This window comes from Ranitomeya variabilis, chromosome 2, assembly GCF_051348905.1.
Source record: "Ranitomeya variabilis isolate aRanVar5 chromosome 2, aRanVar5.hap1, whole genome shotgun sequence".
Lineage (NCBI taxonomy): Eukaryota > Metazoa > Chordata > Amphibia > Anura > Dendrobatidae > Ranitomeya > Ranitomeya variabilis.
The window spans coordinates 6,597,250-6,623,133 of record NC_135233.1 but is presented as its reverse complement, the minus strand read 5'-3'; the positions used below and the strand labels follow the sequence as shown (position 1 = coordinate 6,623,133).

The 25,884-nt window shown below is 46.6% G+C and overlaps 1 protein-coding gene across 1 annotated transcript in view; it reads left to right on the top strand.

The window, feature by feature from the left end:
• Positions 1 to 1,123: 1,123 nt before the first annotated feature.
• DLK2 (delta like non-canonical Notch ligand 2) overlaps positions 1,124 to 25,884 on the top strand; it is a 62,479-nt gene continuing 37,718 nt past the window's right edge. Inside the window, exons 1-2 of the mRNA XM_077281904.1 lie at positions 1,124 to 2,499; positions 15,862 to 16,208. The gene's annotated coding sequence lies outside the window, so the exon portion shown is untranslated. The remainder of the gene's footprint in view (positions 2,500 to 15,861; positions 16,209 to 25,884) is intronic.

Sequence of the window (25,884 nt, the reverse complement as noted above, 5' to 3'; positions counted from 1 at the left end):
TCATGTATCTATAGAGCGTAAGCTCCTGTGGTCAGGACTCCTGCTCATGTATCTATAGAGCGTAAGCTCCTGTGGTCAGGACTCCTGCTCCTGTATCTATAGAGTGTAAGCTCCTGTGTTTAGGACTCCTCCTGCTCCTTTATCTATAGTGTAAGCGCCTGTGGTCAGGACTCCTCCTCCTCCTGTATCTATAGAGTGTAAGCTCCTGTGGTCAGGACTCCTTCTCTTCCTGTATCTATAGAGTGTAAGCTCCTCTGGTCAGGACTCCTGCTCATGTATCTATAGAGCGTAAGCTCCTGTGGTCAGGACTCCTGCTCCTGTATCTATAGAGTGTAAGCTCCTCTGGTCAGGACTCCTGCTCATGTATCTATAGAGCGTAAGCTCCTGTGGTCAGGACTCCTTCTCCTCCTGTATCTATAGAGCGTAAGCTCCTGTGGTCAGGACTCCTGCTCATGTATCTATAGAGCGTAAGCTCCTGTGGTCAGGACTCCTGCTCCTGTATCTATAGAGTGTAAGCTCCTGTGGTTAGGACTCCTCCTGCTCCTTTATCTATAGTGTAAGCGCCTGTGGTCAGGACTCCTCCTCCTCCTGTATCTATAGAGTGTAAGCTCCTGTGGTCAGGACCTGCACCCGGTCATGAGTTCTGTTTTGGGAGGCACTATAGGATGCAGTGATGACGGGTCTGACTTTTAACTTATCATTTTTCCTTTTTGCCCTGTGGGTGATGACATCACGCATCGTCCCCACTTGGCGTTGTGATTGCGCAGTCCATGAAGGTGCACTGATGGGCAGCAGCGGTGAACAGACCATAACACTGGGGTGACACTTCTTGCATGGATGCTGCCCAGTCCATGACCGTGAGGGACCTTTCTCTGTGGACCTGGCGTGGTCCCCTGGGGTCTTCCCAGCTCTGTTATTCCTGAGACATCCTGGGTATGTGGGGAATGAGGCAGTAGCCAAACACAGGCGCACGCCACCCTCTGCCACCCGCCTCCTGCTGCCTCTGATCTCTTGTCAAATATAGGGAACAATAGGCCTCTCCAGTTACAGAGCTGTGGAGAGGAGGGGGTCTGGGCCCAGGGTGATTAGTAGGGGGCATCACTGGGGGGACACAGTTCTTTCCATGTGTTGGTTCCCCTGCTCTAGGCTGCTGGGTCACAATGGGTAGCTAATGAGTTGGGCACAGGTCTGGGCAGAGTTTGGCTCTTGGTTGGTGGGCAGCCCATTGCTGCAGCTGTCCTGTCACTGCCTCCTTCTCTTTGCTCGGGGGATTACACAGTGAAGGTGTGTGAGAGTCTGCACAAGTGTCTGCCTGCTCTGCAGATTCCTGCTGCTCCCAGGTGAGGCACACCAGCCTCCCCACCTGGACCTCGCAGGAAACCACTTCTCCAGCGTGAAACACTTGGACCTCACCAGGTGACTTCTCCAGCACTCCACACCTAGACCTTACTGGGCCTCTTCTCCAGCACTCAGCACCTGGACTTCACTGGGACACCACTTTTCCTGAGCTCCACACTTGGACCTCACCAGGTCTCCTCTCTAGCACTCACAAACTGGACCTCACCGGGAAGCCACTTCTTCAGCTGCCCACACATATACCTCATTGGGTAACTTCTCCAGAACTCCGTACCTGGACCTCACTGGGTCACTTCTCCAGTGCTCCACAGCTGGAGCTCACCAGGTCACCACTTCCACAGCAATCTACACCTGGACCTCACAGGCCACCACTTCAGTGCTCCACATCTGGACCTCACCGGGTCATCTCTTCTCCAGCGATCTTCATTGGATCACCACATCTCCAGTGCCACATAGCTGGACTTCACGGGTCACCACTACTCCGGTGCGCCATACCTGGAATTCACCAGGTCACCATTTACCCAGTGTTCTACACCTAGACCTCACCAAGTCATCAAATCTCTAGGGCTCCACACCTGGTCTTCACCGGGTGACCTCTTCTATAGTTCTCCACACCTGGATCTCATCGGGTCACCACTTCTCTAGCACTCCACATCTAGACCTCCACTGGATCACCACTTCTCCAGCACTCCACACCTGAATCTCACCTGGTCACTACTTCAGGTCTTCACACCTGGACTTTACCAGGTCACCACTTATCTCCTAGACGGCATCTGTTAACCACTTCTGGATTTCTCCACAACTGGACCTCACCGGGTCACCACCACTCTTGCACTTCATACTGGGAACTCACCTGATCACTTCTCCAGTGCTCTACACGTTGACCTCACCGAATCACCACTTCTCCAGCACTCCAGACCTGGACCGTACTGGATTACCTATTCTCTAGTGCTGCACACCTGGCCTTCAGCGGGCCACCACTTCTATGGTGCTTCGCACCTGGATTTCATCAGTTCACCACTTCTCCAGCATTTCACATCTGGACTTCACCGGGTCACCACTTCTCCAGCAGATCTCCAGGAACTTCGAGTCAAACTCCAGGTATTCTGCAGGACTAACAAGGACGATTCAGAGAACCTGCAGGTAATGGAGACAGGCAAAAATGTCATACCTCATACCCCCGGGGTCAGAAGCAGCATATTACATTATCCACATTATAACAATCTAAAGTCATATCCCGTATATTATACCCCCCATATTATATTAATCTAAGGTCACATCCTGGGTATTAGAACCCCCCAAATTATATTAATCTTGGGTCACATCCCGTATATTATACCCCCAATATTATAGTAATTATACCCCCCACATTGCACTAATCTAAGGTCATATTCTGTGTATTATACCCCCCATATTATATTAATCTATAGTCACATTCTCTGTATTATAACCCCCATATTACATTCATCTAAGGTCACATACTGTATATTATACCCCCCATATTATATTCAGCTAGGGTCACATCCTGTGTATTATAACACCCCATATTATATTAATCTAGGATCATATTCTGTGTATTATAACCCCAATATTATATTAATCTAGGGTCACATCCTGTATATTATAACCCCCATATTATATTAATCTATGGTCGCATTTTCTGTATTATAACCCCCCATATTATATTAATCTAGGGTCATATTCTGTGTATTATACCCCCCATATTATATTAATCTAGGGTCTCTTCCTGTATATTATACCCCCATATTATATTAATCTAAGGTCACATCCTGTGTATTATAAGCCCCATATTATATTAATCTATGGTCACATTTTCTGTATTATAACTCCCCCCATATTACAGTAATCTAAGGTCACATCCTGTGTATTATACCCCCCCCCCATATTATATTAATCTAGGGTCACATCCTGTGTATTATAGGCCCCATATTATATTAATCTAGGGTCACATCCTGTATATTATAACCCCCATATTATATTAATCTAGAGTCACATCCTGTATATTATACCCTCCATATTATATTAATCTAAGGTCACATCCTGTGTATTATAACCCCCCCATATTATATTAATCTAAGGTCACATCCTGTGTATTATAACCACCCCATATTATATTAATATACGGTCACATCCTGTATATTATACCCCCCATATTATATTAATCTAAGGTCACATCCTGTGTATTATAACCCCCATATTATATTAATCTAAGGTCAGATGCTGGGTATTATAACCCCCCCCCTGTTGTGAACTCTGTTTTCAGGCTCCCTCTTGTGGTCACAGGTGGTATTGTGTGACTTTTGTTTTGGGCTCCCCCTGGTGGCTTTGTTTGTTATCCTGCGGGTCTGTGGCTGATCAGCTGCCTCGTTATTCACTTGGGAGTTTCCTATTTAGCTCTGTTTCACTTCCACTTGTTGCCGGCTGTCAATGTATTCAGTGCTATTCTGATTTCTTCTGACTACCTTGCTACCAGTCTCTTCAAGAGAAGCTAAGTTTCCGTTTTGTTCATTTTTTGATCATCTGTGTTCAATATGTTTCTTGTCCAGCTTGCTAATATGTGATTTCTCAGCTTGCTGGTAGCTCTAGGGGGCTGAGTTTCTCCCCCCCACACCGTTAGTTGGTGTGGGGGTCTTGAATTCTCAGCGTGGATATTTTGGTAGGGTTTTTTGCTGACCGCACAGTTCTCTATCTGTTTTCTGCTATCTAGTATTAGCGGGCCTCATTTGCTGAATCTGTTTTCATTCCTACGTGTGTCTCTTCTCCTTACCTCACCGTTATTATTTGTTGGGGGCTTCCTATATCCTTGGGGTTATTTCTCTTGAGGCAAGTGAGGTCTTGCTTTCTCTTTAGGGGTAGTCAGTTTCTCAGGCTGCGTCGAGACGTCCAGGATTTTAGGCACGTTCACCGGCTACCTTTAGTGTGTTTGGATAGGATCAGATTTGCGGTCAGTCCAGTTACCACCTCCCTAGAGCTTGTTCTTTGCTTAGTAACTTAGCTGGTATTTCCTGTGATCCCCAGCCACTGGGATCATAACAGTACAGCCGGCCAATAAGGTGTTAATTGCATGGCAGAAGCAGGAGAAAAGAAGCCTTGAGAATTTTTTTTTTTTTTTCCGTGTGTCTAGCTGCTGTGTGTCTAGCTTCTCTCCTCCTCTTAATCTTGGTGTGGCTCTGAACTCAGCTGCTGATATGGATATTCAGAGTTTGGCCTCCAGTGTAGATCATCTTGCTGCAAGGGTACAAAGTATTCAGGATTTTGTTGTTCACTGTCCTATGTCAGAGCCTAGAATACCTATTCCGGAGTTGTTTTCTGGAGATAGATCTAGGTTCCTGAATTTTAAGAACAATTGTAAATTGTTTCTTTTTTTGAAACCTCGTTCCTCTGGTGATTCCGTTCAGCAAGTTAAAATTATAATTTCTTTCTTGCGTGGTGACCCTCAAGATTGGACCTTCGCATTGGCGCCAGGGGATACGGCATTGCTCAGTGTTGATGCGTTTTTTCTGGCCCTTGGATTGCTCTATGAGGAACCTAATCTTGAGAACCAGGCTGAAAAAGCGTTGTTGGCCTTCTCTCAGGGGCAAGATGAAGCAGAGGTGTACTGCCAGAAATTTCGGAAATGGTCGGTGCTTACTCAGTGGAATGAGTATGCCCTGGCTGCAAATTTCAGAAAAGGTCTTTCTGAGGCCATTAAGAATGTCATGGTGGGGTTCCCTACGCCTGCAGGTCTGAATGAGTCAATGACTCTGGCCATTCAGATTGATCGGCGTTTGCGGGAGCGCAAACCTGTGCACCATTTGGCGGTGTCTTCTGAACAGACACCTGAGTCTATGCAATGTGATAGAATTCAGTCCAGAAGTGAACGGCAAAATTATAGATGGCAAAATGGGTTGTGCTTTTACTGTGGTGACTCAGCTCATGTTATCTCAGCATGCTCTAAGCGCAAAAAAAAGGTTGATAAATCTGTCACCATTGGTACTTTACAGCCTAAGTTCATTTTGTCTGTTACCCTGATTTGTTCCCTGTCATCTTACCCGGTTATGGCTTTTGTGGATTCAGGTGCTGCCCTGAGTCTGATGGATTTGTCATTTGCCAGGCGCTGTGGTTTTGTTTTGGAGCCTTTAAAATTCCCTATTCCACTAAGGGGAATTGATGCTACGCCATTGGCTACGAATAAACCTCAGTACTGGACACAAGTGACCATGTGCATGACTCCTGTTCATCAGGAGGTGATTCGCTTTCTTGTGCTGCATAATTTGCATGATGTTGTCGTGTTGGGTCTGCCATGGTTGCAGACTCATAATCCAGTCCTGGATTGGAAAGCAATGTCTGTGTCAAGTTGGGGTTGTCAGGGAATTCATGGCGACGCTCCTGTGGTGTCAATTGCTTCATTCACTCCTTCTGAAGTCCCTGCGTTTTTGTCAGACTACCAGGATGTATTTGATGTGCCCAAACTCAGTTCTCTACCTCCTCATAGGGATTGTGATTGTGCTATAAATTTGATTCCTGGTAGTAAGTTTCCGAAGGGACGACTTTTCAATTTGTCAGTGCCGGAGCATGCTGCCATGCGGAGTTATATAAAGGAGTCCTTGGAGAAAGGACTTATTCGCCCCTCCTCCTCCCCTCTTGGTGCGGGGTTCTTTTTTGTGGCTAAGAAGGATGGTTCTCTGAGACCTTGTATTGATTATCGCCTTCTAAATAAAATCACGGTCAAATTTCAGTATCCTTTGCCATTGTTATCTGATCTGTTTGCTCGCATTAAGGGGTCTAGTTGGTTCACCAAGATAGATCTTCGTGGTGCGTATAACCTTGTGCGTATAAAACAGGGTGATGAATGGAAAACTGCATTTGATACGCCCGAAGGCCATTTTGAGTACTTGGTGATGCCTTTTGGACTTTCTAATGCTCCTTCTGTCTTTCAGTCTTTTATGGACGACATCTTCCGCGAATATCTGGATAAATTTATGATTGTGTATCTGGATGATATTCTGTTTTTTTCTGATGATTGGGAGTCCCATGTTAAGCAGGTCAGGATGGTGTTTCAGGTCCTGCGTGCCAATGCTTTATTTGTGAAGGGCTCAAAATGTCTTTTTGGAGTCCAGAAGGTTTCTTTTTTGGGTTTCATTTTTTCGCCTTCTACTATTGAGATGGACCCAGTCAAGGTTCAGGCTATTCATGACTGGACACAGCCTACATCTGTTAAGAGTCTTCAGAAGTTCTTGGGTTTTGCTAATTTTTACCGTCGCTTCATCGCTAATTTTTCTGGTGTTGTTAAGCCTTTGACGGATTTGACCAAGAAAGGTTCTGATGTTACTAACTGGTCTCCTGCGGCTGTGGAGGCCTTTCGGGAGCTGAAGCGCCGGTTTTCTTCGGCTCCGGTCTTATGTCAGACAGATGTCTCTCTTCCTTTCCAGGTCGAGGTTGATGCTTCCGAGATTGGAGCGGGGGCTGTTTTGTCGCAGAGAAGCGCCGATGGCTCTGTGATGAAGCCATGTGCTTTCTTTTCAAGAAAGTTTTCGCCTGCCAAGCGGAATTATGATGTCGGTAATCGGGAGTTGTTGGCTATGAAGTGGGCATTTGAGGAGTGGCGACATTGGCTCGAGGGAGCTAAGCATCGTGTGGTGGTCTTGACTGATCACAAGAATCTGATTTATCTCGAGTCGGCCAAGCGGCTGAATCCTAGACAGGCTCGTTGGTCGTTGTTTTTCTCTCGTTTTGATTTCGTGGTCTCGTACCTGCCTGGTTCGAAGAATGTAAAGGCTGATGCTCTTTCTAGGAGTTTTGTGCCTGACTCTCCTGGAGATTCAGAGCCGGCTGGTATTCTCAAAGAAGGGGTGATTTTGTCTGCCATCTCCCCAGATTTGCGACGAGTGCTGCAGGAGTTTCAGGCGGATAGACCTGACCGTTGTCCACCGGAGAGACTGTTTGTCCCGGATAGATGGACCAGCAGAGTTATTTCCGCGGTTCATTCTTCGGTGTTGGTGGGCCATCCTGGAATATTTGGTACCAGAGATTTGGTGGCCAGGTCCTTTTGGTGGCCTTCCTTGTCGCGGGATGTGCGTTCCTTTGTGCAGTCTTGTGGAATTTGTGCTCGGGCTAAGCCTTGCTGTTCTCGTGCCAGTGGTTTGCTGTTACCTTTGCCTGTCCCGAAGAGGCCTTGGACGCACATTTCCATGGATTTTATTTCGGATCTCCCTGTCTCTCAGAGAATGTCTGTCATCTGGGTGGTGTGTGATCGTTTTTCTAAGATGGTCCATTTGGTGCCCTTGCCTAAGTTGCCTTCCTCCTCCGAGTTGGTTCCGCTGTTTTTTCAAAATGTGGTTCGCTTGCATGGGATCCCTGAAAATATTGTTTCCGACAGAGGATCCCAGTTTGTGTCTAGATATTGGCGGACCTTTTGCGCTAAGATGGGCATTGATTTGTCTTTTTTGTCGGCCTTCCATCCTCAGACGAATGGCCAAACCGAACGAACTAATCAGACCTTGGAAACCTATTTGAGATGTTTTGTTTCTGCTGATCAGGACGACTGGGTGACTTTTTTGCCATTGGCCAAGTTTGCCCTTAATAATCGGGCTAGTTCTGCTACTTTGGTTTCTCCTTTTTTTTGTAATTCGGGGTTTCATCCTCGTTTTTCTTCGGGTCAGGTGGAGCCTTCTGACTGTCCTGGAGTGGATGTCGTGGTGGATAGGTTGCATCAGATTTGGAATCATGTTGTGGACAATTTGAAGCTGTCACAAGAGAAGGCTCAGCGCTTTGCCAACCGCCGTCGCTGTGTGGGTCCCCGACTTCGCGTTGGGGACTTGGTGTGGTTGTCTTCTCGCTTTGTTCCTATGAAGGTCTCCTCTCCTAAGTTCAAGCCTCGGTTTATCGGTCCTTATAAGATTTTGGAAGTCCTTAACCCTGTGTCATTTCGTTTGGACCTCCCAGCATCGTTTGCTATTCATAATGTGTTTCATCGGTCGTTGTTGCGGAGGTATGTGGTGCCTGTGGGTCCTCCGGTTGAGCCTCCTGCCCCTGTGCTGGTTGAGGGAGAATTGGAATACGTGGTGGAGAAGATCTTGGATTCTCGTATTTCTAGACGGAGGCTTCAGTATTTGGTTAAATGGAAGGGCTATGGTCAGGAGGATAATTCCTGGGTTGTCGCCTCTGATGTTCATGCCTTCCATGTGGCTTACCCTGATCGCCCTGGGGGTTTTGATGAGGGTTCGGTGACCCCTCCTCAAGAGGGGGGTACTGTTGTGAACTCTGTTTTCAGGCTCCCTCTTGTGGTCACAGGTGGTATTGTGTGACTTTTGTTTTGGGCTCCCCCTGGTGGCTTTGTTTGTTATCCTGCGGGTCTGTGGCTGATCAGCTGCCTCGTTATTCACTTGGGAGTTTCCTATTTAGCTCTGTTTCACTTCCACTTGTTGCCGGCTGTCAATGTATTCAGTGCTATTCTGATTTCTTCTGACTACCTTGCTACCAGTCTCTTCAAGAGAAGCTAAGTTTCCGTTTTGTTCATTTTTTGATCATCTGTGTTCAATATGTTTCTTGTCCAGCTTGCTAATATGTGATTTCTCAGCTTGCTGGTAGCTCTAGGGGGCTGAGTTTCTCCCCCCCACACCGTTAGTTGGTGTGGGGGTCTTGAATTCTCAGCGTGGATATTTTGGTAGGGTTTTTTGCTGACCGCACAGTTCTCTGTTTTCTGCTATCTAGTATTAGCAGGCCTCATTTGCTGAATCTGTTTTCATTCCTACGTGTGTCTTTTCTCCTTACCTCACCATTATTATTTGTTGGGGGCTTCCTATATCCTTGGGGTTATTTCTCTTGAGGCAAGTGAGGTCTTGCTTTCTCTTTAGGGGTAGTCAGTTTCTCAGGCTGCGTCGAGACGTCCAGGATTTTAGGCATGTACACCGGCTACCTTTAGTGTGTTTGGATAGGATCAGATTTGCGGTCAGTCCAGTTACCACCTCCCTAGAGCTTGTTCTTTGCTTAGTAACTTAGCTGGTATTTCCTGTGATCCCCAGCCACTGGGATCATAACACCCCCCCCCCCATATTATAATAATCTATGGTCACATCCTGTGTATTATAACCCCCATATTATAGTAATCTAAGGTCACATCCTGTATATTATACCCCCCCCCCCATATTATATTAATCTATAGTCACATTCTCTGTATTATACCCGCCATATTATGTTAATCTAGGGTCACTTCCTGTGTATTATAACCCCCATATTCTATGGTCACATTTTCTGTATTATAACCCCCCCCCCCCCATATTATATTAATCTAGGGTAACATTCTCTGTATTATAACCCCTCCATATTATATTAATCTAACGTCTTATCCTGTGTATTATAACCCCCATATTATATTAAAGTCACATCCTGTGTATTATAATCCCCCATATTATAGTAATTATACCCCCCACATTGTACTAATCTAAGGTCATATTCTGTGTATTATACCCCCATATTATATTAATCTATAGTCACATTCTCTGTATTATAACCCCCATATTATATTAATCTAGGGTCACTTCCTGTATATTATACCCCCATATTATATTAATCTAGGGTCACTTCCTGTATATTATACCCCCCATATTATATTAATCTAAGGTCACATTTTCTGTATTATGACTCCCCCATAGTATATTAATCTAGGGTCACATCCTGTGTATTATAGGCCCCATATTATATTAATCTAGGGTCACATCCTGTATATTATAACCCCCATATTATATTAATCTAGAGTCACATCCTGTATATTATAACCCCCCCATATTATATTAATCTAAGGTCATATTCTGTGTATTATACCCCCCATATTATATTAATCTAGGGTCACATCCTGTGTATTATAACCACCCATATTATATTAATCTAGGGTCATATTCTGTGTATTATACCCCCCATATTATATTAATCTAGGGTCACATCCTGTATATTATAACCCCCATATTATATTAATCTATAGTCACATCCTGTGTATTATAACCCCCCATATTATATTAATCTATGGTCGCATTTTCTGTATTATAACCCCCCATATTATATTAATCTAGGGTCATATTCTGTGTATTATAACCACCCATATTATATTAATCTAGGGTCATATTCTGTGTATTATACCCCCCATATTATATTAATCTAGGGTCACATCCTGTATATTATAACCCCCATATTATATTAATCTATAGTCACATCCTGTGTATTATAACCCCCCATATTCTATTAATCTAGGGTCATATTCTGTGTATTATACCCCCCATATTATATTAATCTAAGGTCACATCCTGTATATTATACCCCCTAGTTATACAGAATATGACCTTAGATTAATATAACTAGGGGGTATAATATACAGGATGTGACCTTAGATTAATATATTATACCCCCATATTATATTTATCTAAGGTCATATTCTGTGTATTATATCCCAATATAATATTAATCTAGAGTCACATCCTGTATATTATACCCTCCATATTATATTAATCTATGGTCACATTTTCTGTATTATAACTCCCCCCCCCCAATATTTTAGTAATCTAAGGTCACATCCTGTGTATTATAACCCCCATATTATATTAATCTAGGCTCTCATCCTGTATGTTATATCACCTATATTATATTAATCTATGGTCACATTATCTGTATTATAGCCCCCCATATTACAGTAATCTATGGTCACATCCTGTATATTATAACAACCCATATTATACTATTATAAGGTCGCAACCTGTGTATTATAACACACCTCTATTATACTAATCTAAGGTCACCTCCTGTGTTTTTTAATATTCCCCCACAACATTAAACTGCCCAGCCAGTAACCACAGAACCTAATACACCGTTTTTATAACCCCCGAACCTGGAGGAAAGCCCCCAGCAATAACCCCCAGTACCTGAGGCACCACTCCTGACAATAACTTCTTGAACCTGGGATACAATCCCCACCATAAACATCGAACCTGAGGCACGATCCTCGCCAGTAACCCTCAGAACCTAGAGATCAGCCTTTGCAAGACGCCCCCTAACCTGAGGCGGAAGCCCCAAACCTGGGACACCCATGTCAGTAACTCCTCAAACCTGGGGCACAATCCCCACCAGAAACCCACGATCCTGGGGCACAGTATCCACCAGTCACCATCTAAACTGGGCACAACCCGCTATCCCCCTGAACCTGTGGTACAACCCCTGCCAGTAACCACCGAACCTGGAGCACAACCCCTACCAGTAACTTTCAAAACTGGGGCACCGTCCCCATCAGTAACCCTCAAAACAGGGGCACTGTCCCTAGCAATAATAACTGAATCTGGGGAACAATCTTCTCCAGTAATTCCCAAAAGCCAAAGCACAGCCCTTACCAGTTACCTCTGAATTTGGGTCAAAACCTCCACCAGTAACCACTGAGGCACAACCACCACTAGCAACCCCCAAAATTAAGAGGTCAGACTCTGCCAGAAACCCTAAACCTGGGACACAACCCCCGCCAGTAACCCCTAGAACCTATGGTACAGTACCTACCAATAATCTTCAAACCTCTGGCAAAACCTTCTCCAGATTCTCCCAAACCTAGGGCACAACTCCTGCCAGTAACCTCCAAACTTGGGAACAACCCCTGCCAGTAACTCCTGAGTCTGGGATACAACCATCACCAGTAACCCATGAATCTGGAGCGCCATCCCTATCAGCAACCACCTAACCTGGGGCACAATCCCTGCCAGTAGCCCCAAAACCTATGTCCCTGCCAAGAACCCACGAACCTGTAGCATAACCTCCACCAGTAATCCCCAAACCTGGGGCACAACCCCAAAAGCAACCCCAGAACCTGGGACACTAGCCCCACCAGTAACTCCCAAAACTTGGGCACAATCCCCATCAAGAACCCCCAAAACTGTCACAGTCCCCGACAATAATCACTGAATCTGGGGCACAATCTTCTCCATTAATTCCCAAACAGCAAAGCACAGCCTCTGACAGTTACCCCTGAATTTGGGTCACAACCACTGCCAGTAAACTCTGAACCTGGGGACAACTCCCACCAGCAGCCTCTGAACCTGGGACACAACTCCAGCCAGTAACCCCCAAACCTGGAGCACAGCTCCTTCAAGAATAGAAACAACCCCCAATATCTACAGTTGAAAACATGGCAGAAACACTCTAACCTGAGGCACAACCCCTGCCAGTACCCCACAAACCTGGGGCACAACCCTCACCCAAAAAACAAACAAACCTGGAGCACAATCCCCAAAAGAAATCCCAAAATCTGGGGCACAGTCTCCGCCAGTCACCACAGAAACTGGACACCCCCCTCCCCCCCCCCCCCCATCATTATTCCCCCGAAACTTAGAGCACAACTACTGCCAGTATCCTCTGAACCGGAGGCACATCCTCTACCAGAATGTCCGGAACCTAGGGCACAACTCCTGCTAGTAAGCCCACATTTGAGAAGCAACCTTTGCCATTAACCCCCAAACGTGGGGCACAACCCCCACCGGTAACTTTCAAAACTGGCAATAATCACTGAAACAGGGGCACAAGCTTCTCCAGTAAACCCCAGAAAGCTAAACACAGTTCCTACCCGTTACCCCCGAATTAGGGTCACAACCTCTGCCAGTAGCCCTTGAACCTGAGGCACAACCACTGCCAGTAACCCCCAAACCCGGAACACAACCCCTGATAGTAACCCCTAGAATCTAGAGGTCAGCTCATGCTAGGAACCCATTAATCTGGGGCACAAGTTCCGGGAGTGTCCTCCGGAACTTGGGGCACAACCTCAGCCAGTAATCCCGTGAATATAGGTTACAGCCCCCTACCAATAACGTACCAACATTGAACACAAGCCATGCCAGTAAACTCTGAACCTGAATCATAAACCCCTGGTGGAATCTCCTGAACCTAGGGCACAACTCCTACCAATAACCCCCGAATCTGGAGCACAACCCCCACCGGTAACCCCCGAATCTGGAGCATAGTTCCACCAGTAATCTCTAAACCTGAGCACAGCCACTACCAGATACCCTTTAAGTTGGGTCAAAACCCCAGCTAGCAATACTCAAACTTGGGGCATAGCTCTAAGCAGTAGCTCAGGAACCTGGAGCACAATGTCCACCAGTAACCTTGAAAACCCTAGGGCACAGCCCCTGCCAGTAATCCGAGAATCTGTAACATGACCCCCAACTGTAACCTCCCCACATGATGCACAACCCCCACCAGTAACACCCGAACCAGGAGCACAATTCCCACCAGTAACCCTCAAACCTGGTGCACAACCACTGCTAGTAACTACTGAACCTGGGTCACAACCCCCACCAGTTACACCTGAAACTGGAGCACAATTCCCACCAGTAACCCTCAAACCTGGCGCACAACCACTGCTAGTAACTACCAAACCTGGGTCACAACCCCCACCAGTTACACCCGAAACTGGAGCACAATTCCCACCGGTAACCCTCAAACCTGGTGCACAACAACCACTGCTAGTAACTACCGAACCTGGGTCACAACACCCACCAGTTACACCCGAAACTGGAGCACAATTCCCACCAGTAACCCTCAAACCTGGCGCACAACCACTGCTAGTAACTACCGAAACTAGGTCACAACCCCCACCAGTTACACCCGAACCTGGAGCACAATTCCCACCAGTAACCCCCAAACCTGGCGCACAACCACTGCTAGTAACTACCGAACCTGGGTCACAACCCCCACCAGTTACACCCGAAACTGGAGCACCATTCCCATCAGTAACCCCAAACCTGGCGCACAACCACTGCTAGTAACTACCGAACCTGGGTCACAACCCCCACCAGTTACACCCGAAACTGGAGCACAATTCCCACCAGTAACCCCCAAACCTGGCGCACAACCACTGCTAGTAACTACCAAACCTGGGTCACAACCCCCACCAGTTACATCCGAACCAGGAGCACAATTCCCATCAATAACCCCCAAACCAGGCGCACAACCACTGCTAGTAACTACCGAACCTGGGTCACAACCCCCACCAGTTACACCTGAACCTGGAGCACCATTCCCATCAATAACCCCCAAACCAGGCGCACAACCACTGCTAGTAACTACCGAACCTGAGTTACAACCCCCACCAGTTACACCCGAACCTGGAGCACCATTCCAGTCAGTAACCCCCAAACCTGGCACACAACCACTGCTAGTAACTACCAAACCTGGGTCACAACCCCCACCAGTTACACCCGAACCTGGAGCACCATTCCCATCAGTAACCCCCAAACCAGGCACACAACCACTGCTAGTAACTAGCAAACCTGGGTCACAACCCCCACCAGTTACACCCGAACCTGGAGCACCATTCCCATCAGTAACCCCCAAACCAGGCGCACAACCACTGCTAGTAACTAGCAAACCTGGGTCACAACCCCCACCAGTTACACCCAAACCTGGAGCACCATTCCCGTCAGTAACCCCCAAACCAGGCACACAACCACTGCTAGTAACTACCAAACCTGGGTCACAACCCCCACCAGTTACACCCGAACCTGGAGCACCATTCCCATCAGTAACCCCCAAACCAGGCACACAACCACTGCTAGTAACTAGCAAACCTGGGTCACAACTCCCACCAGTAAATCCCAAACCTGAGGCACAATCTCCTCCAGTAGCCCATAGAATCCAAAGGACAGCCTCTACCAATAACCGCCGAATTTGGGGCACCATCCCAACCAATTACCCAGAACTGGAGGCACAACACCTGCCAGTAACCTCCGAACCTGGGGCACAACCCCACCAGCAACCCATGAACCTGGGGCAAAACCTCTGCTAGTAACTCCCTGATCCTGGGGCATAGACACGACAAGTATCACTCAGAATCTGGGACAATAGCTACCAGTAACGCCCAGGGACTAAGGCACAAACCCTGCCAGTAATTCCCCAATCCAGGGCACAACTCCTACTAGTAAATGCCAAATCACGGGCACAATTCCTGCTAGTAACAACAAAACCTAAGGCACAACCCCCACCAGTAACTACTGATCCTGAGGCATAAACCCTGATAGTAACTACTGAATCTGGATCAGAACAGCCGCCAGTTACCCCCTGATCCTTGGGCACAGACACCACAAGTGTCACTCAGAACCTGGGACACAACTGCTGCCAGTAACCCTCGAACCCAATGCACAACTCCTGCCAGTAAACCCCAAGTCTGAGAAACAATTCTTGCCAGTAAGCTTTGATTTTGGGGCACAACCCCCTCCAGTAACACTTAAACCTGGGACAGAACTTCTGCCAGCAACTCCCAGAGCCTGGAGCACAAACCCTGCCAGTAATGCCAGATCCTGGGACACAACTCCAAACCTGACACCAAGCCACCGTCAGTAACCCCCAAACTTGGGGCACAACCATGGGTACAGCCCTTGCCCAGCATGTGGCACGTACTCTACCAAATAACCTAGTACCCAGGTTCCCACAATACAGAGATGATGATTCCTCACACCTGATGCCTGTCTCCTTCTCATTTAGGCTGGGATCTGTGGGGCTCTGGATGGGATGTCCTCCTTGGAACGTTCGATTATCTAGAACCTATCGGAGAGATTAACGATGACGACTCAGCGCTCGGGTTCTGCTCGTGTCTTGGCCCCTGAGCGTGGTGGCAATGTAGTGGTGAGATGGATGATCCCAGGAGATGTCTAATAAAGGCTGCACATTATTGGAGCAGAACATCAACCTGGGTCGTGGCACCATCTACACAGAGATTCCGCTGACCCAAAGGGCCTGACAGCAGCAACACCAGGAAATCCAAAGAGTCCTCCGAACCTGCAGGGCCAGGTCCACCTAAGAGGAGCGCAAACCACAAAACTGAGGACAAGGTAGGCTCACCACCCCTAACTTCTCCTAATACTCAGGCATCAGGACGCTGACCTCTCCTCCCAATACACAGACATCGGGACGCTAACCTCTCCTCCCAATATACAGACATCGGGACGCTGACCTCTCCTCCCAATACACAGACATCAGGACGCTATCCTCTCCTCCCAATACACAGACATCAGGACGCTGACCTCTCCTCCTCCCAATACACAGACATCGGGACGCTGACCTCTCCTTCCAATATACAGACATCAGGACGCTGACCTCTCCTCCCAATACACAGACATCAGGACGCTGACCTCTCCTCCTCCCAATACACAGACATCGGGACGCTGACCTCTCCTCCTCCCAATACACAGACATCGGGACGCTGACCTCTCCTCCCAATACACAGACATCGGGACGCTGACCTCTCCTCCTAATATATAGACATCAGGACGCTAACCTCTCCTCCCAATACAGACATCAGGACGCTGACCTCTCCTCCCAATATACAGACATCAGGACGCTGACCTCTCCTCCCAATACACAGACACCAGGACGCTGACCTCTCCTCCCAATACACAGACATCAGGACGCTGACCTCTCCTCCTCCCAATACACAGACATCAGGACACTGACATCTCCTCCTCCCAATACACAGACATCAGGACGCTGACCTCTCCTCCTCCCAATACACAGACATCAGGACGCTGACCTCTCCTCCTCCCAATACACAGACATCAGGACGCTGACCTCTCCTCCTCCTAATACACAGACATCAGGATGCTGACCTCTCCTCCTAATACAGACATCAGGACGCTGACCTCTCCTCCTCCTAATACACAGACATCAGGAAGCTGACCTCTCCTCCTCCTAATACACAGACATCAGGAAGCCGACCTCTCCTCCTCCCAATACACAGACATCAGGACACTGACCTCTCCTCCTCCCAATACACAGACATCAGGACGCTGACCTCTCCTCCTCCCAATACACAGACATCAGGAAGCCGACCTCTCCTCCTCCCAATACACAGACATCAGGACACTGACCTCTCCTCCTCCCAATACACAGACATCAGGACACTGACCTCTCCTCCTCCTAATACACAGACATCAGGACACTGACCTCTCCTCCTCCTAATACACAGACATCAGGACACTGACCTCTCCTCCTCCTAATACACAGACACTGTTCTTTACAGCGGGGTACATTGTGTAGGACATTACAGTGTATTGTACACTATGCTCGGGGGCACTTATTACAATAGCTTATATCGTCACGTTGTACATTTTATTTACAATATGGCATAATGTTCAGTAGAACCAAATGTATTTTGTGGTATAGACAGGTGTACTGTTTTTTTTTACATTAGGATATATTGTTCCATAAGCCCGGTTGTTACGGTAGTATGTACACTCCATGACAGAAGTTATGTCGCTTATCCATGTTATGTAAATAATTAACTCTTATAACCTGACGTTAAATGCATCCATTGGTTGTAAAAATTATTATTTTGAAAGCTGAAACCCTCCGAAATGTGGTTTAGGTTAAGCAAATAAATTGACATCAATGCAGAAATATTGATCAGTTAATGGACACAGAATGGTCAGATTTTGGCAAGACAAAAGTTTTGTTGCCTGGTCCTATAATGCACCCAATCCTAGTTTACATCCTCACCTGTGCTCAGTAAATGATCGGTTAATTACTGTGTGTGCACAATAAAGAAACCCTGCACCCCAGACCTTCACTTGAACTGCAACTTGAGCTCTGACAACATGCCAAAAATCCACGCTGCGACCAAAGCCTGGATTATCAAGAGGCTGAAGACTAGATCCACTGCAGAGGTGGCTGGCACCTTTAATGTGTCTCAGCGTCAAGTACAAAGAATGAAAAAAAGATTTGAAGAGACTGGAGATGTGTTTGACAAGTCCAGGTCCGGCAGACCCCGCAAGACAACTGCTCAGGAGGAACGTTTGTTGGTTAGAAAATCCAAAGCAAGCCCCTCTTCCACTGCAGCAGAGCTCTAAAAGGCCTGGTCACCTCAAGTCCCTGTGTCAACTAGAACAGTTTGTATGATTCTGTCTCGAAATGGCCTCCATAGTCGAATCAGTGCCCAGAAGCCGGCACTAAACAAAAGGCAAATAAAAAACCGTGTGGCATTTGCAAAGTCCCACAGCCTGCTAAACAGATGGACGCTGGAAAAGTGGCAGAAGGTGGATTCCCCTGATGAATCTTCAGTAGAATTACACCACAGCTGCCGCAAATACTGCAGGAGACCTACCGGAGCCCGTATGGATCCAAAATACACCCAGAAAACAGTTACATTTGGTGGTGGAAAGATCATGGTCTGGGGTTACATTCAGTATGGGGGGGGGGGGGGGTGCGAAACATTTGCAAGGTGGAAGGCAATATCAATAGCCTAAAATATCAAGAAGTATTAGCTACCTCTTATATTCCAAATCATAAAAGAGGTCATTCTGCAGCAGGATGGTGCTCCATCTCATACATCCATCTCTACAACAAAGTTCCTCCAGGCAAAAAAGATCAAGGTGCTCAAGGACTGGCCAGCCCGGTCACCAGACAGGAACATCATTGAGCATGTTTGGGGTAGGATGAAAGGGGAAGCTTGGAAGAGAAAACCAAAGAATCTAGATGAACTCTGGGAGGCATGTAAGACTGCATTCTGTGCTATTCCTGATGACTTCATTAATGAATTGTATGAATCATTGTTGAACCGCATGGATGCAGTCCTTCAAGCTCATGGAAGTCACACAAAATATTAAATATGACTAACAGCACCACAACTTCATTCACCAATGTTATGCAACATATATTTGTATTTTAAGTTAATTATTTGTTTGAATATCACATTACTTTCTGTGGGCAACAAAACTTTTGTCTTGCCAAAATCTGACCATTCTGTGTCCATCAACTGATCAATATTTCTGCATTGATGCCAATTTATTTTCTTAACCTAAACCACATTTCGGAGGGTTTCAGCTTTCAAAAGAATAATGTATACAACCAATGGATGAATTTAACGTCAGGTTATAAGCTTTTATTTACATATCATGGATAAGCGACATAACTTTTGTCAGGGAGTGTATTGCAGTTGGATGTTTTTTGTGATAGTCGGGTGTACGGTTCTTTACAGCGGGGTATATTGTGTAGTATATTGGGTGTACGGTTATGTACAGTGGCTTATATTGTGAGGTTGCACATTTCTGTACAGAGGGGTATAATGTTCGGTATAACCAAGTGCAGGGTCGGACTGGGGTGTCTTGGGCCCACCAGGGGAATGGACTGTAGGGGCCCACCCTACACCTATATGCAACTATCGGTCAGTTGTTATCCCCATTATAGTGGAGCATCGGCTGTAAGACACCGGCGGCTCCTGCACATCTACTGTGCGCCCCCATAACTGGGATGTATAATTACGGGACTTTACATTAATGGGGTTCTTGGTTAAAACAAGTTATCACTGATCCATGGACTCCACAGGATAGGTGATCGCCACATAGTGACCGAATAATATGACATATAACCAGCATATAGGGACCAAATAATACCACATACAAGGAGAAATACTGCCACACCACATGACCAAATGACAAATTACCACCACATAGTGATAGACTACTACAATAGTGATCATTAATAAAAAAAAACCCACAATACTAACAACACTGTTATTACCACCAGTGACATTATACACAGTACCTCTGTATATAGTCAGTGTACAGGAGAGAGAAGAGAGGAGAGCAGAGAGAGAGATCCTCCTCGTCCTCTACAGGTCCAGTGTGCACATAGTAATATGGCCACCGACAGAGGCAGGCAGTGAATGTGTGCACCTGTCTCATGTGGCGCATGACACTGATGTCATACGCCAATGATTACGGGCTAACGCGCTTCATTAATTGGGACGTGTGCCACAGCAGTTCAGGTAATGAACGCTGCATGCATGCGCCCCGGCACATACTCTGGCTGCGCTTTTAAAGGGACCATGCCCCTAAAAGCTACAATTTTTTCCCTTCTCCTTCTTCTCACAGCCATGGGCCCACCAGGGATTTCCCCGATACCCCACCAGGCCAGTCCGCCCCTGACCAAGTGTATTGTTTATTGTTCTGAACAATCGGGTGTATTGTGCTGTACCACCAAGTGTACTGTTCTTTACACTAGGGAGTTTAGTGTAGTATAGTAGGTGTTGTGAATTCTGCTCTTGGGCTCCCTCCGGTGGTTGTAAGTGGTAGCGTTGCTGTCTCTGAATCGCAGCATTTATCAGGTGTGTTCACTTTCTGCAAATCTGACTGGGCTATTTAGTCTTGCTTCACCCTTTAGTCAGTGCCAGTTGTCCATTGTTCCTGGAGGATTCACATCTCTGCCTGGTCTCTCCTGCTTTGCAGTTCTTTTCAACAAAGATAAGTTCTGGCCTTGATTTTGCTGTCCACATGCTGTGGCGTTATTGTTCAGTTCTTTTCCATGTTTTTGTCTTGTCCAGCTTGGTCTGTATAAGGATTTGTTTAGCCAAGCTGGTATCTCTGGAGATGCAGATATACCCTCCATATCTTTAGTTAGCTGCGGAGATTTTGTATTTTCTGTGGATAGATATTTTTCTAGTGTTTTAATACTGACCGCATAGTACTCTGTCCTATCCTTTCTATTTAGCTAGAAGTGGCCTCCTTTGCTAAATTCTGATTTCAGTCTGTGTATGTTTTTTTCCCTCTCCTCTCACAGTCAATATTTGTGGGGGGCTGTCTGTCCTTTGGGAATTTTCTCTGAGGCAAGATAGTTTTCCCTTTTCTATCTCTAGGGTAATTAGTCCTCTGGCTGTGTCGAGATGTCCAGGGAGTGCTAGGTACATTCCACGGCTACTTCTAGTTGCGGTGTTAAGTTCACGGTTTGCGGTCAGTACAGGTACCACCTTCTCCAGAGTACTTCTCATGCTGCTCCTAGGCCACCAGATCATAACAGTACAACTGGCCGACAATGAGTTAACCGCATCTCAGAAGAAGGGAAGGAAAGTGCTGAGCCATTTTTTTTTCTGTAGTCTGTTGTGTTTTTTTTTTTTCTTCCCTCTTTTCCTCTGGGTGGCTCAGGAGTTTGGCACTGATATGGATGTTCAGGGATTGGCTTCTCGTGTGGATCAACTTGCTGCTAGAGTACAGGGTATTTCCGATTATATTGTTCAGACTCCGGTTTTAGAGCCTAGAATTCCAACTCCCGATCTGTTCTTCGGGGACAGGTCCAAATTTCTGAGCTTTAAAAATAACTGTAAACTGTTTTTTGCTCTGAAACCCCGTTCCTCTGGTGATCCCATCCAGCAGGTAAAAATTGTCATATCTCTGTTGCGTGGCGACCCTCAGGATTGGGCATTTGCCCTGGAACCTGGGAATCCGGCGTTGCTTAATGTAGACACCTTTTTTCAGGCGCTTGGGTTATTGTAGGACGAACCTAATTCAGTGGATCATGCTGAGAAGACCTTGTTGGCCCTGTCTCAGGGTCAAGAAGCGGCAGAATCATATTGCCAGAAGTTTAGAAAATGGTCTGTACTGACTAAATGGAATGAGGATGCCTTGGCGGCAATCTTCAGAAAGGGTCTTTCTGAATCCGTTAAAGATGTTATGGTGGGGTTCCCCACGCCTGCTGGTCTGAGTGATTCTATGTCTCTGGCCATTCAGATTGATCGGCGCTTGCGCGAGTGCAGAGTTGTGCACACTATGGCATTGTCTTCCGAGCGGAGTCCTGAGCCTATGCAGTGTGATAGGATTGTGTCTAGAGCTGAACGACAAGGATTCAGATGTCAGAATAGGTTGTGTTTTTACTGCGGCGATTCTGCTCATGTTATTTCTGATTGCCCTAAGCGTACCAAGAGTTCTGTTACCATCAGTACTGTACAACCTAAATTTCTGTTATCTGTGACCCTGATCTGCTCATTATCGTCATTTTCTGTCATGGCATTTGTGGATTCAGGCGCCGCTCTAAACTTAATGGACTTTGAATTTGCCAGGCGCTGTGGTTTCCCCTTGCAGCCTTTGCAGAGTCCTATTCCTTTGAGGGGCATTGATGCTACACCGTTGCCTAAAAATAAACCTCAGTTTTGGACACAGCTGACCATGTGCATGGCGCCAGCCCATCAGGAAGATTGTCGTTTTCTGGTGTTGCATAATTTGCATGATGCTATTGTGCTGGGTTTCCCATGGTTACAGATGCATAATCCGGTATTAGATTGGATATCTATGTCTGTGACTAGTTGGGGTTGTCAGGGGTTTCATGGTGACGTTCCTGTGATGTCAATTGCCTCTTCCCCCTCTTCTGAAATTCCTGAGTTTTTGTCAGATTTCCAGGATGTATTCAATGAGCCCAAGTCCAGTTCCCTTCCACGGCATAGGGACTGTGATTGTGCGATTGACTTGATTCCAGGCTGTAAGTTCCCTAAGGGCCGACTTTTCAACCTGTCTGTGCCGGAACATACCGCCATGCGGAGCTATGTTAAGGAGTCCTTGGAGAAGGGGCATATTCGGCCGTCTTCTTCACCATTGGGAGCAGGTTTTTTTTTTGTTGCCAAAAAAGATGGCTCCTTGAGACCCTGTATTGATTATCGCCTCTTGAATAAAATCACGGTCAAATTCCAATACCCTTTGCCTTTGCTTTCTGATCTGTTTGCTAGGATTAAGGGGGCTAGTTGGTTTACTAAGATTGACCTTCGAGGGGCATATAATCTTGTTCGTATTAAGCAGGGTGACGAATGGAAAACTGCGTTTAATACGCCCGAAGGCCATTTTGAATACCTTGTGATGCCATTCGGACTCTCTAATGCTCCATCTGTGTTTCAGTCCTTCATGCATGATATATTTCTGAATTATCTTGATAAATTTATGATTGTATATTTGGATGATATTTAGATTTTTTTCAGATGATTGGGAGTCTCATGTGAAACAAGTCAGGATGGTATTTCAGATCCTTCGTGATAATGCCTTGTTTGTGAAGGGGTCTAAGTGCCTCTTTGGAGTACAGAAGATTTCTTTTTTGGGCTTCATTTTTTCTCCCTCATCTATAGAAATGGATCCGGTTAAGGTTCAGGCCATTCATGATTGGATCCAGCCCACATCCGTGAAGAGCCTTCAGAAATTTTTGGGCTTTGCTAATTTTTATCGCCGTTTCATTGCCAACTTCTCCAGTGTGGTTAAACCCCTGACCGATTTGACGAAGAAAGGCGCTGATGTGACGAATTTGCCCTCTGCGGCTGTTTCTGCCTTTCAGGAGCTTAAACGCCGATTTACTTCTGCCCCTGTGTTGCGTCAGCCGGATGTTTCTCTTCCTTTTCAGGTTGATGTTGACGCTTCTGAGATTGGGGCAGGGGCCGTTTTGTCTCAGAGGAATTCTGATGGTTCCTTGATGAAACCGTGTGCCTTCTTTTCTCAAAAGTTTTCGCCTGCTGAACGCAATTATGATGTCGACAATCATGAGTTGTTGGCTATGAAGTTGGCATTTGAGAAGTGGCGACATTGGCTTGAGGGGGCCAAGCACCGTATTGTGGTCTTGACCGATCATAAGAATCTGATTTATCTCGAGTCTGCCAAACGGCTGAATCCTAGACAGGCCCGATGGTCCCTGTTTTTCTCCCGTTTTGATTTTGTGGTCTCGTATCTTCCGGGTTCTAAGAATGTTAAGGCTGATGCCCTCTCTAGGAGCTTTTTGCCTGATTCTCCTGGGGTCCTTGAGCCGGTCGGTATTCTGAAGGAAGGGGTGATTCCTTCTGCCATCTCCCCTGATTTACGACGGGTTCTTCAGGAATTTCAGGCTGATAAACCTGACCGCTGTCCAGTGGGGAAATTGTTTGTTCCTGACACATGGACTAGTAGAGTGATTTCTGAGGTTCACTGTTCTGTGTTGGCTGGTCATCCGGGGATTTTTGGTACCAGAGATTTGGTTGGTAGGTCCTTTTGGTGGCCTTCTTTGTCACGGGATGTGCGTTCTTTTGTGCAGTCCTGTGGGACTTGTGCGCGGGCCAAGCCTTGCTGTTCCCGCGCTAGTGGGTTGCTTTTGCCTTTGCCGGTCCCTGAGAGGCCCTGGACGCATATTTCTATGGATTTTATTTCAGATCTTCCGGTTTCCCAGAGGATGTCGATTATCTGGGTGGTTTGTGACCGGTTTTCTAAGATGGTTCATTTGGTGCCTTTGCCTAAATTGCCTTCCTCTTCTGATTTGGTTCCGTTGTTTTTTCAGCATGTGGTTCGATTGCATGGTATTCCGGAGAATATTGTGTCCGATAGTGGTTCCCAGTTTGTTTCTAGGTTTTGGCGGGCCTTTTGTGCTAGGCTGGGCATTGATTTGTCTTTTTCTTCCGCATTTCATCCTCAGACAAATGGCCAAACCGAGCGAACTAATCAGACTTTGGAAACTTATTTGAGATGCTTTGTGTCTGCTGATCAGGATGATTGGGTGGCTTTCTTGCCATTGGCCGAGTTTGCCCTTAATAATCGGGCTAGTTCTGCTACCTTGGTTTCACCCTTCTTTTGTAACTCTGGTTTTCATTCTCGTTTTTCTTCGGGGCAGGTTGAGCCTTCTGATTGTCCTGGGGTGGACTCTGTGGTTGACAGGTTGCAGCAAATTTGGGCTCATGTTGTTGACAATTTGGTGTTGTCTCAGGAGGGGGCTCAGCGTTTTGCTAACCGTCGTCGGTGTGTTGGTTCCCAGCTTCGGGTTGGGGATTTGGTCTGGTTGTCTTCCCGTCATGTCCCTATGAAGGTTTCTTCCCCTAAGTTTAAGCCTCGGTTTATTGGCCTTTATAGGATTTCTGAGATTATCAATCCAGTGTCTTTTCGTTTGGCCCTTCCAGCCTCTTTTTCCATCCATAATGTTTTTCATAGATCTTTGTTGCGGAAATATGTGGTGCCCGTTGTTCCCTCTGTTGATCCTCCTGCCCCGGTGTTGATTGATGGGGAGTTGGAGTATGTGGTTGAGAAGATTTTGGATTCTCGTTTTTCGAGGCGGAAGCTTCAGTATCTTGTCAAATGGAAGGGTTATGGCCAGGAGGATAATTCTTGGGTTGTTGCCTCCGATGTTCATGCTGACGATTTGGTTCGTGCCTTTCATTTGGCTCGTCCGGATCGGCCTGGGGGCTCTGGTGAGGGTTCGGTGACCCCTCCTCAAGGGGGGGGTACTGTTGTGAATTCTGCTCTTGGGCTCCCTTCCGGTGGTTGTAAGTGGTAGCGCTGCTGTCTCTGAATCACAGCATTTATCAGGTGTGCTCACTTTCTGCAAATCTGACTGGGCTATTTAGTCTTGCTTCACTCTTTAGTCAGTGCCAGTTGTCCATTGTTCCTGGAGGATTCACATCTCTGCCTGGTCTCTCCTGCTTTGCAGTTCTTTTCAACAAAGATAAGTTCTGGCCTTGATTTTTTGCTGTCTACATGCTGTGGCCTTATTGTTCAGTTCTTTTCCATGTTTTTTGTCTTGTCCAGCTTGGTCTGTATAAGGATTTGTTTAGCCAAGCTGGTATCTCTGGAGATGCAGATATACCCTCCATATCTTTAGTTCGCTGCAGAGTTTTTGTATTTTCTGTGGTGGATATTTTCTAGTGTTTTAATACTGACCGCATAGTACTCTGTCCTATCCTTTCTATTTAGCTAGAAGTGGCCTCCTTTGCTAAATTCTGATTTCAGTCTGTGTATGTTTTTTTCCCTCTCC